The 19,893-nt window shown below is 37.5% G+C and overlaps 1 protein-coding gene across 1 annotated transcript in view; it reads left to right on the plus strand.

Moving 5' to 3' along the window:
* Positions 1-19,893, plus strand: part of CNTN1 (contactin 1) — a 206,440-nt gene that overhangs the window by 47,838 nt on the left and 138,709 nt on the right. The window contains exon 2 of the mRNA XM_021545291.3: positions 9,616-9,659. The gene's annotated coding sequence lies outside the window, so the exon portion shown is untranslated. The remainder of the gene's footprint in view (positions 1-9,615; positions 9,660-19,893) is intronic.

A 19,893-nucleotide genomic window follows, 5' to 3' on the forward strand; every position in this document is an offset into this window, starting at 1 on the left:
CAGGTCAGTCTCTTCAACAGATACTTATTAAAGATCTTACATTTTTATTATGAAGCTAATCATAACTCCAAATCTATATACCATTACATTAAGATGCATGCTTGGATGTTTTTACTGTATTGGTTCAGAAGGGAGATTACGTTCTCTAATGGGTTCAGGAAGTCCTGTGAGGCTCTGATCTGGCTGCATCCCTAATAGTTAGGTTTCTAACTTTCAACTTCTAAGCCCAGCAGGCTGGCTTAATAGAAAAATTAGTAGATGAACTTCTAGGCATGATGTGGTAAACAGCATTAGCATTTTCTGTGTCTAGAATGCCAATTCTGCCAAGCCATGAAATTATTCATACTGATTTTACAGAGGAGACTTTGGTTAACTGGGCACCAAGATAAAATCATTAAAACATTCAATATATAATATGAGCTGACATTTCAGAAATTGGGCAGTAAGGAAAGAAAACATATATTTACTACTGATGACATTTTTAGACTTAAAGGAAACATTTTCTGTTTTATGTTTATTTTTAACATCAAAAAATGCTTCTATGAGAAGCTAGTTTGATCAGGGAGCATATGATAGAAGAGAAATTATTTAAATTTTAATTCAGATTGAATCCAATCCAAGTGATCAGTATCTCATTAAAAGGAATATCTGACATTTAGAGATGGTAGTTCATGTGACAGGAATTGATGATATAGTTAATTTTTTCAGTGAAGTAATTTTACATAAAGTAATATTTTGATTAATTGATTAATTTCAGAAAAGTTATAAACAGGGAAAAATTTTTGCTTGTTAGCCCAAGAGAATCTTATTTTCCCTGATTTATATAAAAAACATGAGGTTTACACCCATGGAATGGCAGAAAAGCCCATGATATGCTAAGGGTTCATCAGTATTTAGTTTTCCAGAGAAGCATTTAATGAAATACAAGAGCCTGCATATTGTTTAACCTGTTTTTAAGGAAATGAGACATAGATGACTGTACTGTGCACTTGCTGGTGTTTCTCTGGTAACTTTTGTATTTGTTGTGCAATTTCTAGTTCAAGTTTGAGAAGGAATGCAATTTCCCAAAATAACTGTAACTGACCCCAGTGAAGAGTGGTGTTACCTCAGTTACCTGTTGAGCTGGAAGAACACACACTTGCAGAACTGGCTGCACCTTGTTGAGTTCTTAAGCAAGATATATGGCAGGTTGTGGGGACACCTGGAGGGCGATTTACAGTGTGAACATCAGTCGTAGGTGCCATGGGCTAGTGGATAATTCTGAAGGGCAAGAGAAGGATCTGGAATTCTTGCTGAGGCAAGGCAGACAGGAGAAACTGCAGGATTCATGTATTTAAGGCTTCTTCAGTTATCTGCTCATGCTGCAACTTACATTGCTCTATGAGTAAATAAATGCAAGGAAAACTTGCTAAGTATTTTCTGGTTTAGTATGCATAGGTGAATTAAGCAAGATAGAAGCAAGTTAAGCAAGATAGAAGCACAAGTCAGATATAAAAGAGGATTTTTGCTTGCTTGTACAGCTAGAAGTATATATTCTTGTGCCTTGTAAACAGGTACTTTGTCTTACTGAAAATGAACAGTATTTAACAAATAAAAGTGTAGTGCTTTTAATATATCATGCTTGCAGCAGCTCTGTTCAGTTTCATGTGCAAAAAAAAGAAAAAAAACCAAAACAAAGCCCATATACTTAATTTCCTGGTTTTAGGTTATTTTATTGCATACCATTTAAGCACTAGTATGTTTATTCCTCAGGCTTGATACTTGTGGTATTAGTATTTTGAATATTGCATCTGATTTTGCCAGAGAACATATTAGTAAGGATTCTGCAAACCTTAAGGATTGCAGAATTATTAGTACTTTAGTTTTTTAATTGGAGTTCTTGAATTGTTATTTAGTATCCTGCTACCTGACAGAAATTTTAAGGCAATCCTCCAACTCCTACTAAAACTTTTTGGTTATTCTTCCGAAGGAGCTGATACAATGTCCTTTCTCTTTTCATAAGTAAAGCTAAATCCAGATCTCTTTTTAGTTCTTGCTCGTGCATTCACCAGCTGAAAAGTCTGTAATGAAGAATTGGATCATTTATTTAATAGGTGTTCAGCATGATAGAAACAAGGGCAGACGCAGCTCCTTGCTCTTCCCAGTAAATCCAGGCCTGTGGAACACACTTTGAGTGGTGACAGTTTTATGTTCTTTGGAGTAGAAATTACTCTTTCTAAACCAGATGAATTAGAGTTTAGAAGGTAATGCAGGCTACCTCTGAAGCCCAGAAGTTTGGAATCAGAAAATCTAAATGATGTAGAACATGTAATTTTCTGCAATATTTCATTCTATTGATTCCAGTGGTAATTAAATATAAATCTTGTGGCAGTTTCCGGAACATTTTTATCAAATATTACAGTGATGGATTGAAGGTCTCCATGTCCAGAGGTGAAGAGGGTTGTTAGCATAACTCAGCCCGAGCTGGTTGAATGCACTTTGCTAACATCATTCTAGACAATAAAAAATGATTTTCCTTTTGTGTACTAGGAGAAATATATTACAGGTCTTTGAAAACTCTAAATTTGGAGGCCCTTGATAAATCATTTGAGCTTGGTTCACTCTGGCAAACCTTTGGTTTCAGTAAATGCTTCTATTGCAGCTATTTCTTCAAACTGTCCCATTATCTTTCAGAGCAAATATAGTAGTGATACAATATATGAAAATGAGGGAGTCAGTAAACATGTGATTTTTTCCACTTCCTAATAAATTTTGTGTGAAATAGGAAAGCACTTTTCAAATCTAGCCTTAACTGGGCTGGTAACTGCTCTGGTCAATGGTGAAGAACATCCTTGGTATTAAACACTGGATATACCACTCTAAGCTGAAAAAGCCTCATTGAAATACCTAATTCTTTATAGATGTACACTTAAAATGACCTAGTGTACAGAGTGATCTCACTTGTGCGGCTGTTAGTGCTTCTATGGGAATGAAACTTGTTCACAGGAGGGATTCTGAGTCATTTGCATTTGTGAACAAACCCAGATAAGATCTATATTGTGGTTTAACCCCTACAGGCCACTAAGCACCAGCAGCCTGGTAGAGTGGGGCTTAGAATCAGAAGAGTAAAAGTGAGAAAAGTAGCTGGCTGAGATCAAAGCAGTTAATAGGTAAAGCAGAAGCTGTGCATGAAAGCAAAGCAATGCAAGGGATTAATTGACCCCTTCCCATGGGCAGGCAGGTGTTCAGTCATCCCCAGGAAAGCAGAGCTCCATCACAGGTAACAGTGACAGGAGTGGGCAAACACCATCACTCGAAACATCCCCCTCTTCCTTCTTCCCCAGCTCTGTGTGCTGAGCACAACACCACATGGTCTGGGATATCCCTGTGGTCAGCTGGGGTCAGCTGTCCTGGCTGTGTCCCCTCCATGTGCACCCCCAGCCTCCTCACTGGTGGGGAGGGGTGAGAGGCAGAAAAGGTCTTGACTCGGGGTAAACTCTGCTCAGCAACAGCTCAAACATCCCTGTGTTATCAGTACTGTTTTTATCACAAATCCAAAACACATCTCCATACCAAATTAACTATCCCAGCCATAATCAGCACATGCTAGAAACAGGGACATCTCATAAAATCTTATGCATCTAATGCTCAAAGTATAATGTATAAGCAAAATCTGTGGCTGTTCAAAAATTCTCACTGGATCACTGAAATCCAATAACTAATAATCTAGTTTTGCCCTTCAATGAACTGGCAATTTAAAGGTACATGCATGTCACCAAAGTCAGAGCTTAAGTGGTATTTACCACTTAACAATAAATAGCACAAAGTGAATTTCTTTATGCTGAGTATAGAATAAAATTTACTAATTCCTGCAACATATTGGCTCTCTTTTAAATATCCCCATATTTTTAGAAAAAAATTATTTGATTGCCCAAATCTCAATAAATGGCATATAGGTGGTGAGGGTAGCTACAAAATAGAGGATTTTCTTTGTTTTCTGCTGTTTCTTTGGCATTAAAATAGTATCGAAATGAACAGGCTTGCAGTTTAGAGTGATTCTAAGTTGTTACCAGCTAAGACATTTGGAATACTACATCTCACATCCAGAGTATGTTACAAAGAGACTTTTAATGTTTTCTAGTGCTTTAGCATGTGGTAGGATGGTAACGCACATAACTAAAGTTTATGTTATCACATGGTTTCTGGAACAATAGTAACAAAACAAGCTTGAAGATTCTCTAGAACAAAAGGTAGTTTAATCAAAAAGTTTCTACTTTGTGTCTGTCAAAAAGCAAGTACCTTTGGTTTTTGGTTTGTTTTTGGTTTTTTAACCTAACTTTGTTTTCATAGCAATATAAATTCATACTTACTTAGCTTGCCTCAGGAAGATTTTTTTGCTTTGCCAGAAGCCATTTGTGTCTTGCATAAAGTATGTTTTATGAAGGAGGTTTTGAACAGAATTTCATATTCTAAAATTGGTAACATCATTGCCTTAAAGTGATTAGTTAGAGATTTCTTAATATGTGGAGGGGATCTCCTGCCATATTGTTTGGAATAGACAATATACTCTTCAAATGCAAATAGTTATATTATTTCAATATACTTTAATATGTTGGAAATCCTCTTAGCAACACTACAGCTAAATTACTGGTAGAATGATAATATGAAATGAAGGATTTGCTATTGAACATGTAGGCAGCATCCATGTGCTGTTTCTATAGGCTCAGTTTCTGAAGAAAGATTAAATGTTCCTGGTCCTGCATGATTACTTATGTGAATAAAGTTCCTGATATGTAAATTTTTTCAGGATAAGAGCCTTTTTAATTTCCCAGGCAGGAGCTGCATCTGTCTCTTTGCTTTGTGATACACCTCCAGTATCAATGAACTTATAATACTCAATTTTAATTCCTTGTGAAAGCAGCGACTTAAGCTTTGGCCCTAAGTTAAAATCAGAATAAACAGGGAGCAAGCATTGCAGAGTTGTTCTCTTTTGCACTGTTGTGTTGACTTGTTTATAGCCTGGGTTTGCAATGAGCTCATCTGTCGAAGGGTGAGACCTTGGATCTCCACTGCTTACAGACCTAGTTGCCCATTTGCAGACCTCAATAGCTAATGGAACAGCCTGCAGCCAGTAAAAAATTATGAGATGTTGCTGTGATTAACCAAAGCAATTTTTAAAACTGCTTAATCTCATTATAACTTGATAGTGGCAGCTGGAAGTGTGGGGTTTTTTTTGATGCCTTTGGCAACAGCTCTGCTGAAGGCAGGCAGGGCTCTGGTGCTTAGCCTGGGACTGCAAGGGGCTGTGCCTCTGTTAGAGACAGAGGAATGCTGAGTGTTTTGAGGAGCTACAGTTTAGCTATAGTCTTCACTTTCTCATCAAAATACAGCTGTTATTTCAGTCCAGCTCCTTACAGCTATTGATAGTTAATACACAGAATTTCTAGTATGTGTTCCATTGTGTACATTCAAGCTTTCCGTATCCTTTGAGTCTGCAGCCTGGTGGTGTCAATACTTCTCAAGGACAATTGGAGGGGCAGATGGGTGAGGTTACGATGATTCAGTAGCACATTGGTGCAAGAACAAGTGGCATGCTAATGGTGAGGGTCCCTTACTGCCTTCTCGTAAATCCACTGAGACATTTTTACTTGTTTTCTAGCAAGGTTTGCTTACTTGCGCTTTGTAGGCACACAGTTTATGGTAACTGGGAGTGGGGCTGTGGCTGAGCCTCATCCCTAGTGGGTACAGCTGTGAAAAGCAGGTGAGCAGCATTGAAGGTAATGGGCCATGGAGTGCCCAGGGGCACTGACCAGTTAGTCCTGACCAATCAGGAATGGGAACAGAGGGCACACAGGTGCAAGGCATGAACATGAGGGGTATAAAAAGTTGGGGTAAAGAACAAGGGTAGATGGTTGCAGCCTTCTGATGGGGTCTGTTGTTACTCTGTAGGGGTGAATGCTTAAAGCCTTCTGAAATTGTGCTGTAATAATCTGTATTGTGGCCATCTCAACAGTGGCATGTGCTGTGGCTTATGCTGCAATAGTGCTTTCTCAATTGATTCCTGGTTCCATAGCATACTTTTTCTTTTGTTTACTGCTGTCAAAACTGATTTTACCTCACTCACTCCTATATACTGTGATTTATGTTTTCTGGCTCATGCCTTTTGTATTTTCCTGCGTCAGTGCTGCACTACAGTTTGGGTTTTTTCCTAGGTTTGTAGATAATTCTGTGATTTTTTTTTTTTTTCCTGATAGTACAGTTAATAGTCTATGAGGGAGCTGTCTCAATATTTGGCTTCTGATGATTGGACTTTTTTTATAGAAGTGCATACCTTCCTGTGAATGTGCCTGTTTTTCAGCTGACTCTAAGCCTGGAATTCAGCATGTGAAGTGAGTTAAGTTAATGTCTGAGCTTAAGGAAGACTGGTATGACTTCTATGCTATAGTCCCAGAAAGAGCTGAGCTACATAATCTTTTTTTACAGTTTTCAAGCTGTTTTGGTTTTTTTTTTCCTGTATGAAGGATGTGTGGGATGAAGAAAAAAGATACTTAATGTGATTAGGTGGAAATGCAAAGGAGGGCATGGAAGGGTGGGAAATTATTGCTAGCAGTTTGTCTAAAGCTACTAGAGAAACATCTGAAGTCCTTACTATTCAGAGTCAGAACCAAAATTTTAATGCAATTTATACCTTTAGAAATGTTTTGTCTAATGGCTTGTAACATTTTTTTTTTGTGTGACAAACTAATATATTGATTTTTCAATTGAACCTTAATATCTCTAAGAAGGTAACAGCTTTGTGTATCTTTGAAACTTAGAACATCTAAGCTCCTGACATGCACAAAAAACAATGCATGTTTTCTATTAATGCAGGATTCTGTATACTGTATTCCTAGCCAGAAGCCATTCCTAAGTAGGTCAGGGAGATACAAATATCTTTCTGATACAAACTAAGTAATTATCTTTGAGCTTGGTAAAGTTCTTACTTCCCCTGTGTTTCTTGTCCATGAGTGATTTTTGCATGACATACTGCTCCTATAGTGTCATCCACAATGTATTCATATATGTGACAAGTACTACAAAAGGGCTCTTCTCTGAGTGGAGGTTAATTTATAATGGCCTTTTCTTACTATTGCTCTGCACAGCCAGTGCCTGGTGCTGAATTGATGGTTCTTCTGATTAGCAGAGTCTGAAAGTGGTGTTTTCAAGGTCTCCTTATGATTGCTTTGGTATTGCTGAGTTCAGCAGTAAACTTTATCCATCACATCTCTCTCTTGCTTCATAATGTGATTAAGGCCGAAGAAGTGAAGATGTTCTAAAATTCTGTGTGTTTTTTCTATGAATTTTCATCTATGGAGATTCACACAAATAACTTCATTATCTTTTACAGCCCCCTGTGAATTGAAAAAGTGGGGTGAAACTGATAAAAAAAGTATTCTTCATTATGTTACGGGCTAAAATGATCAAATCCTGTTTTCATGACACCTGATGCAGTGTTGTGAATCCTTGTAAAATGAATAGGATTGCTTTCCCAGCTAACTCAGTGGCTTGATTCTGGTACCAGTAGATAGAAATACTTTGAGTTCACTGCTGTTTCTCAAATATGTAAGAGGAATATGGTTTTATGGCTCCCTGAGTTGTCTGTGGAAGATGCTTATTTAGTTACCAGGAGTGAATTTTGCTGGAGCATCTCCTTTCCTTGATGTGCCCTGGTATGCGGGCAGGGGAGCTGCTGAGCTGTGAGGACTACATTTGATTTCTTTAACTTTTTTTTCTTCTTACATTGCACAGCAGTCATAAGCTTTAGTTGAAATAAATAAATAAATGCTAATCTTTTAACAACAAGTGCAAAATTTGGTGTACAATAAAAGGTAGATAATATGGAGAAAGTTATAGAAAGACTATTGTTTAGTAGAGTTAGGGCGTTTCATTGAATACGGTAGTAAATAGTTCTCATGCCTTTGCTTTAGAAAAACACGTGATTAGACTAGAGAGCTCTAATAAACAATTGACATTCTTAAAGTGCTTGCCATTTCAGAAAACCCTTCAGAACCTTGATGCTGGTTTTTTTCTGTTTTAATTTATTTTCCAACCCAGGTAATCAATTTTGAAGCAAGCATGTAAACCTTTCTATTTAGAGCTGAAAGAATGCCAGAATATATTGCATTATTCTGATAGTGTACTTAATAACTTGTTATTTCAAGAACTTCATATGAAAGATAAATGTTTTTTTCTTGAAATCCAGTCTTTAGAGTTACTAAGACTTCTGACCTTGCAAATACATACTCGGGAAGGAAGTGAATGGAGAATAAATCTTAGGCATGGCAAAGTGTGTCGTTTTGTATCTGTGGCTCCATAAGTGTAGTTAAAACTATTAAAATTAGTTTTAGCCACATATTCTCAGTAGTAGTTTACAAGGAGGTAGATGTAATAAAGTTTTATAGATGGGAAATACCATGATATTCTGTCCATGTCAGCAGCAGAAGGATGAAGCCCAGGTGTCTTAACATGTACACTAACAAACCTATAAACAGGGGGAAGGGATGAGCCTGAAAGTACAGTCAGTCTTCTCTTAGCACAGTGAAAGCTAGTACAGTAATAGCACAAGAGTAACAAGCATGTCTTTACTAAGCTACCTACTGAGTAATAAATACAGCTTTGGAGCCCGAGTGCCTGGATTATTATGGCACTCGTAGAAGTAGCAATTACACTTCATATATCTAAAATAATTCCACATCTCACATATTTAAATCATTGAGCTTTTGCCTATGAATACAAACTAAAAATCATATATATGTAATATGAATGAACTACAGTTACAAAAGGAAATACAGAGATAGGAGTGAGCTGAAATATTTTCCTTTTATGTAGCAAGCTTCTGAAGTGAGTTCTCTTTATTATGCAATGGTTGGGGTTGCTGTAGATCTTTGAAGCATTTGAAAGTTGCAAGTAGTGCCACTATAATGTAGTTTCCACCTTGTTCCAATGATCAAGGTACATAGTGGATATTACTCCCAAACTCCTAAGGGAGGCAATTGAGATTTGGAGGTATTTTGACAGCATCTACAGCTGTGAATCAGAAAAGAGTTGGGACAAAGAAGTAACACCCAAAGTTGTGTGCTTTTTTTTTTTCCTGGAAGGGCATTCCAAAATTTGATGGATGGAGACAAATAGAAGAAGGGGTCAGAAGAGATGCCACAGAGGGAAGAATTGTGTTAAGAGAAAGCAGGAGTTTTGTGATAATGTGTCTAAGCAGGCATCTCAGTGTAATTTATTTCAGGATGGAGTTGCAGGATCAAGTGTTTCTGATCAGGTGTTAATAACTTGAAAAAGTTGCTATATCTTCACCCAAGCCAATTTGTAAAGGAAGCTTATAATAGCTTGTGGTGAAGTAGTCAGGAAAAATAAAACCACACACGTTTACTCTGCTTTTAATTTTAGTACAATGTTATGGGTATGTCCTGTTTTTATACAAAAAAGTGACTAACTGGAAACCCACATATTTATGAATGCTGGAAACATCTGAGAAACGTCTTGTATGACAAAGTTATGAAAATATGCATAACAAATTCTGACAGATTGTAACTGAAAAATTGAGGATTGAGCAAACAACTGAACCCTGTTTTTATTCATTTCTAGATAGTGGCTCTGGATCTGCAGAGAAACAGTCTACCTTATTAGAGGTTGGTGACTTTTATTTTTTCAGCTCTTGTATACAATTTTAAAGTAAACTTTCTGAGAGGCTCAATCTCAGTGTCTTTGGCTGATATATTAATGAGCTGTTTTGTTGAATGTTTTTGTAGGACTGGACCCAAGGGATCTGTGTAATATAAAATCAAGTTAGAGTAATTCTTCATATTCATTGTGGTTTGGGTTTTTTTGTGAAATTCCTCCTTGCATTTCTGTTTCATATGCTGCTTAAGTTGTCACTTAACAAACAAATCAGTGTAGCTCAGACTTAAATTTTTAGCTAACCTGTCTGACAAATAGCTCCAAACCCCCCAGTTTTACAGTTTAATTCATTCTTAGAGAGTCAAATATTTGTCTGGATCTTTCATCCATTTCCAAAGTACTAAGACATGACTTTTTGTGTATATGACAGTATGTGGATTATATGCTGGTTCATTAATGTATATGTATTGTATAGTATGATATGACTGTTCAAAGCTAATGAGATGCCATGCATTTTAGGAATTATTTCAGTCTTTGGACCTTGATTTATCATATAATTTCTGGAGAGAGCTAGCTCATCTGTGAAGGGGCTTTTTTTACATTCTAGAAAACTTGTTTCTTCACTAACAAAGATGTAAGTGCAGCTTATTAATAATTATTTTTTATTCTTGTTGTCTCATCAGAGTTCTGGAAGTTTGGTAATGTTTTTCTGTTTGGATTATGAGTATTATATCATGCCTCACTGTATTTCAGTCCTTACACAGCTATGCTTAGGCTTCTAGTAGAATCATATATAAAATGAAGCTTCTTATCAGCCAGATCTATTGGAACCATTAGCATTTCTCAAACTTGCAGCAAATGCACACTGCTGCAAGTAGATGTTCATAGGGCTTCTGCCCTCTGTGCTTACAAGGGCATAATTTTTTCTATGGGACAAGTATTTGAGACAGATCTTTCATTTCTGAAACCTGTTGCCTGTCTGAGATGAGATCTATGAAATTGTTCGCATGCTCCTTTTCTGTCTGAGAAAGTTTATCCACCCTTGTTGCATTGTTCCGCACACTCAGTTTTCCAAGTACACGTTATACTTTCCTTACCAATAAGCCCATAACCAGCATGACACTTGCTGTTGCTCTCTTATTAAAGAACTGCTTATTTTTCTGTATAAATGAGCACGTGATCCCAGGAGCAGCCTGGACATAACCTGATGCTTTTTGTCTTCATTCAAAATGGCCACAATCTCCTACTGTTTCTAATTTATGTCATCAGTAAAGATGAATATTACTTTTATTCTTTGCCTGGAAAAAAGGGAAAATGAAGAACAAAGGTCCTTACAGAGGTATGGGAGGTGTAAGTGCAGGAGTGTGCACTTTCCTGCAGTGGCAGAGAGCAATACTTAATCTCTCCTGGGAGAGGGCACCTGCCTGCAAGCTCATCAGGTAGTGCTATGGATCTGTGCAGCTGCACTGAGCTGCAGGTCAGGTGTAATGTAATTCAGTACTTTTCCCCAGGGAAGGAAGCAGCTGGGAGTATGCCACTTGTGTCCTGCATCACTCTCTCCTGGGCTCCTAGAATGCAGAGATGGAGCAGGTCATATGCTAAGCATGTAGCTCTGATCACCATCTTTAGACAGTGTCTTTCATGTAAAAATGGCAGAGACTGGGGGTAGGGCATTGCAGCTGGAATGCAACTCTGCAGCCTCCCTGTTACTCTCTGACCTTATGGGATTAGCCAGTGTTTGTAGGATCTGCCAGTCATTGCTTGTTAAGGTCTGGGAGAGATGCTGAACCATGCTTAGCTGCCATAGAGGAGCACTCTCTGGCAGAACTCAGCACTGGGGCCAAGGCTGCAAGAAAGTGGCACAAAGTGCCTGTTGTGTGCCTCTCTTGGTGTCTGACTTGGAGACCTGGTTCTGTGATAAGATCAAGCACGATGACTCTCATGTATTTGAAGAGAAGGTTGAGATGCAAGTATATCACTCTTCAGGTATTTAGCAGTAGTAATGCTGGTGGGTTTAATTATTGCATAAACTGTAGCATCTCATCTAGAAATATCTTTGAGGTATGCTATGAGCTAATTAAATATCCAGACATTCAAAACTAGTGGTTTTGATATATAGTTGTATTTCTGTGCAGCAATGGAGTCTGCCTCACTGGAATACCTCTAAGCATGAAAAATTCTGTCTGCATATAACTGTTACTTCAGGCTAGGTACTTGTCAGCAGTCTTGCAGAATTCCTTTTGGATATTTTTAAATGACCAGAAATAGATCCAATAAACATTTATCTAGAATAGCCCTCATAGGATAGATTCTGCTTATACATTAATTTCTATAATTATGCATCTGCCTTTTGTATTGGAGGCATTATTTTCAAATTACTGAAGTGTTATAAGATGCTCTTGATAAAGGCCTAAGCAAAGTATAAAGGCCAATCTGTTTTCCACATAGTAGATTGTTGTTCAAGAGTTTGTGCCAGCCAGTACAGAGTGCAGTCATTCCTCTCAAGAGAGATGAATTACTCAACTGCCTCAGCTTCTGCTGCTCCACATTCTTATCCTTGTACTGTTGGAGTGGTCTGCTCCTCTTGTGGAGCAGACTGGCAGAAATGTAAATATCTTGCGTTGTCTTCTTGATAAAAGATCTTTACCTGTGAGCTGTTTTGGATATGCACCAGTTTTCCCAACGGTGCGGTTAATTGTGCTTTTGAGATTTTTATGTTTAAAAGAAAGCCAACAGATTTTTTTTTTTAACAGCATTGTGCACATCTGTATCTTGCAAAAACTGTTGCAAACTTGCAGAAATTGAGTTATTGATTGATACCCTGATACATTGCAACAGGCCAGGTAATGTATCTTTGCCATTTTTCTGTTGAGAAAATTGTTTACGATTATAATTTACTCAGGTGTTTGACACAGTAGGGACTGTGAAAAGATAAAATATTTTCATCTAAGATTGCCTGAATCAACTGTATTTGTCTTTGACTAATTTTCTTGTGAAACAGAGGACTGTGTGCCTTCAACATTTAATTTTAAAGTTTGTATTTGCTACACGCATACTTCAGTATAGTTACTGCTGCAGTTTCCTAACATGTCTGAGAATTTTTCCACCCTACTTGGGGTTAAAATGTGACCAGTATGTTATTGAAAGGCACCTCCCAAATGCTACTGCCACTGGCAGAAAAATGCTTTGACTTTGGCAGGACAGTATGGAAGCACATATGTAGCTCTTGCAAAACAGTGAGTACAGTCATTATCAAACCAGCAGCAAATACTGAGTGTCGGGCATAGATATTTATACTTAGGGGCATCCAGAGAAGTCTTTGCTAGAGTGGACCACAGAAGCCAGTAGCCCTGGAGGAAACACAGTAACTGAAGTAACAGAGATGGTGTATACAAGTTTCCAAAATAATCCACAAGCCCTTCATTTGCAAAAGAAAATTAAACTATATTTTGCTCAGAAGAAGCACTGTTTGCGTAAACAACATAATTTATTGTAGATTAGGAGCAGAATACTTGCAGATGCTGAAAACATTTCCTTTGTTCATGTGTCAACACTGCACTCCCTAGGCAGAGCCAATGTGAAGAAGATTATAGAGATTTGTCTACCCAGCTTCTGGAATTGATTCTGGGGTCAAACACCACCTCCTTTTCTTGAGAAAGGAAGCATCTGTGTCAGGCACTTAGATCACAGGTGTGGTGAAATCTATTTGAATCAGGGCAAGACATTCATGCACTTTTATGTGTTGCCAGTTTTCCCAAGTAAATATGAAGTCATATGGATGAGAATAGTGTACCAAATGGCCTTGCAGGACTCTGACATCTTTGATATGTAAGCTTTTGCTTTGCTTCAAGAAGAGTCTGTGTTTTTAATTGTAAAGAGACTAAGTCTACAAAACAGTGCTTACTGGACCTTCCAATAAATATGCAAAGCCATTGTTACTTGTAGATTCTAAGATCCAAAAGCAATTACTGGATAGTTGCAGACCATGCAGCCTTTCCTTGATATGGACATTAATTTGAAATGCATGGTTTTTTTTTAAAAGATGTCTCAGTAAGATGTTCCATTTTTTGATGGTTGCATTATTAAAAATGCTTATTCACTAAAAAGCAACTCAAGAGATCACAGATTAATGTTTGCATTACAGACTTCTTTAACAATAGGCTGTATGATTGCCACCCAAAACCATTGCAGATAGTATGAAATCTGTTGGTATCTGTGGAATGTACAATTTCATCTTGGCTTTCTTTTGAATAACCTGATAGGTTAAAGTTCTTTAGGTTGTGCTTGAGGCAAGTTTGACAACTGTGACTAACAGAAACTTTTCATTTGGTCTTCAGTATTCTTTTAAGGTGTTGATTCAAGGACTAAGTGCAGAATACCAGTAATGACTTCAGTAATATCATGCACTGTCTTAATTATGCTAAATACAAAAGCAGAAATTGCATATTCATTCTAAGAATATTTATATATTGGTGTATAAGTCTCTTGTTTATCACTTCAAGGATGACTAAAACTGCACACTATGAGTGCACCTTCAGCTAGTTTCCTGGTCCTTGCTGAGTTTGCTTGAGAGCCTTTTGGGATATAGCTCTCCATTTTAAAGATAAGATTTCATGCTTATTCTTCAAAGTAATACCATTCTAAAATTGAAAATAGCAGAAGCATAGTACTTTGTAACTCAGAGCTGGACAACAATCTGATCCAAACATGAATTATAAATTACTGAATAGCGCATACCTGATTTTGCAGATGAGGTATAACAAATTGCTGAATTACATGTGTTCTGCTAATTCTGCATCATAGCAATTTAAACAGCAGTGCTGCTAATAGTTCCTTATCTCTTTTTAATGTCACCTGCATACACTTGTATATGTATACACACATAAATACATACACACAAACAGGAGAGGTTTAAATGGAATTGTTCTCTCCTGGATGATACCTGTTTTAGTCACTCCCATGGATGCATTAGGATGGGAGTTTTGCTGTCACAGAATAAGCTTCAGAGAATCTGAGTAATCTTCTTTGAAGTATTTGGTTAATACAGAGTGTATCTAGGCTGCTGTTTTAACCTTTGAGAGTTTCTCCAAAACTTAACAGCATCTCCCTTGAAAAGCGGAGCATTGAAAATGCCAGAACAACATCAAAATTTAAGCAATTGCTTCTGCAAATTGGATTAGATCACTCACTGTGATACTGCTGAGGTAACATAGAAAATATATTAGTTGAAATAATGGTGTGAAGACTTCCGTTTTTGGATGTGCATCACATGTGGTGAGGAGAGAGACCATCTGCTGTCTATTCTGTGCTGTTCTGATGAGAAGAGCTGTGTGGGGAGCTGATGGCAAAGCAGTGAGTCTGTTTTGGCAGCAGCCAGGTGGGCTGTTCTCCCAGGAGATAAGCTATAGAATAACTAATGGATGAGAAAAGTGGCTTCCACAGCTGGAGGTGATACTGGTGTTAGGTGGATTGGCTGATGTTCTTGGCAGACTTGAGTCTGCCATCACCAGAGTTTGCATCACTGAAGAGCACTTCTGGAGAGGCAGTCACATTTTTCATCTGAGTAGTGGCAAAGGAAATCTGCTTTGCCAAAAAAATATTGCTAATATCTTCTCTCCAGAAGCAAGAGGGGTGGTGGCCTACAGGGACTTCTTATTTTTTACAAGGGACAACTTCATTTTGAAACTTGAGTTTGTTTTTAGAGCTCTGTCTAAAATAGGTATTCAAAGCATGAAGTTGTACAAGGTGATGTATGTATACTGCTGAGGTATACAAACTGATCTAGATGGCCCAGGTTCTTCCTACCTCTAATTTTCTGTTGAGGTTTTGTTTCCTTCTCCTCCTTTCCGTTTTACCCCATTTTTCTTAGCTCAGTTTTCTTTCTGTCACTGTTTCAGTCCTTTTGGAGTAACTGCTTCCAGTGAAATCCAGTCCTCAACTGTCTGACATTAGAAAAAAAAAAAAATTTAGGCCACTAAACTCCTACAAGCTATTATTCTCTTCACTTAGGCTTGCCTAAAGAAGGCAAAGAAGACTGAAAGTAAGGGCTCTTTAACCACATCTATCCCTTACAGATTCCTACCAGCCTTATTATAACCATAGCAAAAAATTATCTAATGCAATAATCTGTGAGTAGTTTTTTTTCCATAAAAAATTACAAGTGTGGAGCACTGAGGGTGACAAACCCATCAGTTACCATCTCTCTATCAGGTCTGCACAGGGAAAAACAAAAATGGCCAGCATATTGCTTTATGGCCACAGACTTGATTGCATCTTGAGAATGTTCCTTCTTCTGTTTCACAACAGAGTTTAAGCATGAAAATATTCTTCTTAATTAAAGTGTTCTTCTATATCCACAACATTCATTGGATTTATTAAAGGATTTAAATGAAACTGCAATAGAAACCAAGAACAAAGATGGTCTATGTTGCATTTCATGGTGGATAAGGAAAGTCAGTGTTATCTCTAATTTATATTTTGAAGTTCAAACTCAGGTGAAAGCTGTGGCTTATGATTGAAGTCTCCCTCTTGCTTAGGCTGTTGAGCCCTGCTCACTGTTGTGGCCGCATGCAGATCTTGGGTGTGTTCCAGTTTTGTCTGTCTGTGTGCTTTTTTTGTGCCTGCAATATTACTTTACAAAATTCCCATTATTGGTTTTTGCATTGAAATTCAGTTGAGCAATACTGAACCAACTGGTCACATTCTTGTGTGAAGTCGCATTTATGTGACTTCTCCACACAAGAATGTGAAGAGTGAAATTTATGGTATTGATATTTCAGGCCTGTTGTTTAGGAAGCTCAAGCATTAAATTAGGTGCTTCAGTAGACCATGTGTGAGTTATTAGAGTACATTCCTGAGCTACATTAATTTGCTGTTAGTTACTTGCATCCTGATAACCAATTCTTTAAGAAATTGTCTTGAAGATAATATTTAAGGTGGGAGATGTAACCTGTGTATTTCTGATCTCTCTTCCCCTTGTTTTATAGAAAATGAAAAACAATACTTTTCAAAGTGAGTGATGTTTGTGCAGGCTGGGAATATGTCTGTGTGAATTTGGTGTTGGTTCTGCAAGCAACATCTTTATCACAATCTCTGTTTTGACATGAGGCTTTCATTTAGCTTTTTATAGTCATTTTATAAGAGGCATTTGCATGTAATAGCCAAACTGCATCTGGGAAATTTTGACAGGTGCAATCAGACTGGATGTTTTTACAGGTGAAATGCTGGTTGCCAGCAACATGGCTCAGCCTCAGAGTAGGACTGTGAAGTGGAACCTGGAATTCGTCTTGAGAAGTGCAGAAACCAGGAGGTGTTAGAGGGTTTTTCAGAGGCTTTCCCTTAATGGAAAGCACCTGAAGCAAACAAGGAGTGTTATAGTGCTCAAACCAAACTTGAGCTAGCTGTTTCTCAGGATGTAATTAAGACGGGAATGAGCAGTCATGTAGGTTGTAGGAAGGAAATATTTAGGCAGCTCTAGATCTTAATGAGCAGAATTTCAGAGACTTGAGATTCTGGTGAAAGCCAGTCATTCTGTGGTATTCCATGCCTTCCTTGGGGAAGGCATGGAGAAGACAGCAGTAGAATGGGCAAGACATGTATCCTGTTTGACATTTACTTTCAATACAGAGTAAAACTAATGCTTCTTTATATTCATCATAAAACTTAAACAAGAAGTAGAAGCTGTGAATACTCACGAGTGAGCTGACAGAACAGCTCTTGGAGCTGGATCATGAACCACTCCAGCTGCTTGCTCTGACTGGTTTAGGCACAGTCCTGGGGCTGTAGTACCAACCACTATCAGTTTGTACTCTAGCTCTTCAGCCTTGGAGGTGCGCAAGGATCAGAGTGTCTCTTCACCATTTAGATTGGTTTCCATTTTGAGGAGAACCTACAGCTGAAAAAAATAGCATGAAAACAATTAAAATACTTCTGGAGACTTACTTCGCACAAGGACACATCATATATATAAATTATTGTGTGCAGGGTACATATAAAATTCAAAATAAATATTTTAGGATATACTTTTAATGCATATTTAACTACATTATGACTGTCTTGTTACATAACTCAAATTTAATAAGCTGATTAAATTTTAATAGAGCTTGTGCTGCCAGTGCTGCTAATGTAATGGACCTTTAATTTGGTGTAGCATTTTACTGTTTCCAAAAGAAACAAGGATTGTGCAACTGCTTTTTGCCTGTCAATCCTCTACATCAAGTTTTGAATTGTTGTACTAACTCCTGCTAGTAGGACTGAGGTTTTATGCAAGTGTTGAAGAGAATTAAGTTCTTAAAGTTTCATGGTGTCCATGGCTCAGTAAAGAAGAAAAAACCCAAATCGGTGCCCTCCTGAGTGGAAATCTGTTACATATTTTCCTTGGCAGCAATCAGTATGTGCATACTCTGGGCTAGGCACAGCAGGTGGTGTCTCCTTCCCAGAAGAGATGTTAGGATGTGCTGGGAGAGAAGCTGAAATAATTTTGTTTAAGGAGCATGAGAGAAGGACTTCAGTTTGTAGGAAGTCTTGTTTCATTAAACCTGTTGACCACAGAACAAATTACATGTTTTTTTATTTCACCATTCATGTTTCAGTTTTAATTTCTTTACTGAATTCACCAACCATGCAGTTTTAGATCCAAGATGCCTCAGAGATGAGAACAAGTGGAAAATTGAGTCTTTGGACATTTATGCTTAATGCAGCTAGAGCTATTTTGCTTCATATTTTATCTTTAGAATTATTAGGTGTGAATGATTTTTTTTGTTCTCTGACTGTAATCTGAGATACAACTCAGCTGTCTGATGTACAGCTTCAGAAATACTTTTGTCTGGTCTTTCAAAAGATTAATGCTAGCCCTCATTAAGTGTTACTCCAGAAGACATTTTAAAAAAATATACTTCTTTGTGGAGTCACAATGAATTCAAATACTTCACCACTGGTGTTATTTTGAGAGCTAGTAATTTATGGTCTTATTTTCACTATCAGTATATTTACTTTTATGGTACTGTGACAAAAGGATTTGATCCTATGAATAATTCCTAAAAGCAAAGCTTAGTTCAGAAGTTTTGCTTTTATAAAAGCTGGAATGGCCTTTGGCATCAAGCCAGAACAAAGAAAAGGAAATCAAATAATGTACTTTATCCAGGCTAAGTGAAGAAAAAACCTTAATGAGTGCTGTAAAGTTTGTTAAATTTGACAGCTGATTGACAGTCAGATTTATATTCCCAGATTGGGGAGATGTGGCTACCACTGACCTGCCCTTGTCCTTCTTGAGTCACCAGTGTGCCAGACAGCTCATCAGAGAGGTTGTGGTAAGACAAGGGACACAGAAAAACTTGTACTGTACCTAGAGGAGATCAGTTTTAATAAAAATAGGAATATTTTGAATGAACTGTAAAGGAATAGTGCAAAGAAGAGGGCCTAGGATTAAAACCAAGGGTAAATGATCTGTCAGCATAGAAGCATCTGGAAAAGGTTAGACGATACCTTAAAAAATATGAAGAGGTATAAATTTTAGACAAATACTTTGATGCATGGGTGAACTATTTTGCAAAGTAATTGTTTAGGACAGTTCATTTTGCAGATGAAAAACTTCCAGTGAGGGTGTAATTGGAGAACTACAATTAGAGCAACAGAAGTTGACCATCTATATATTAAGTACCACCTAATTTTTCAAATAATATTAATAAAGAAGTAACATAGTAATCAATTATTTCAAGAGTGTTTTACAATTAATAAAAGGAAACATTTTGCAAAATTATGTATTGGTATTATCATGGCAGTTTATTATCTGTAAAGAGGTTAAGAAAATTCCAAAGAACTGCCAAACATTATTGATAGTTCTGATCGAGGGTAAGAGAAATAGATTTGTCTTTAAGGCTATAAGATTAGAAAATGTTAAGGACAAAGGTGTTAACTGAGGAAATGCAAGGACTTTTCTCTTTAGGCTCCTAGTTGCTGCTCTTAGAAAGTTGGAGTAGATTAAGCTAAGCTTTGGATACCTGCAGCATTTATGCCATCTGTGATATGCTCTGAAATCGTGATCTTGGGACATATGCACACTCCAGCAGTATTTACCCATCATACTTCTAATTTAGAGGATCTGCTTAGATACAACATGGCTTCTTTCCAGCCTTGATATGTTAGGAAAGCGATGCACCTTGAGAGGAGGGGGAGAAGAAAAGGCGGTAAAGTGGAGTTATCATCTCAAATTAGAACACAGCTGGAGTATGGCATATAATGTCAACA

Source organism: Lonchura striata, chromosome 5 (assembly GCF_046129695.1).
Source record: "Lonchura striata isolate bLonStr1 chromosome 5, bLonStr1.mat, whole genome shotgun sequence".
NCBI lineage: Eukaryota > Metazoa > Chordata > Aves > Passeriformes > Estrildidae > Lonchura > Lonchura striata.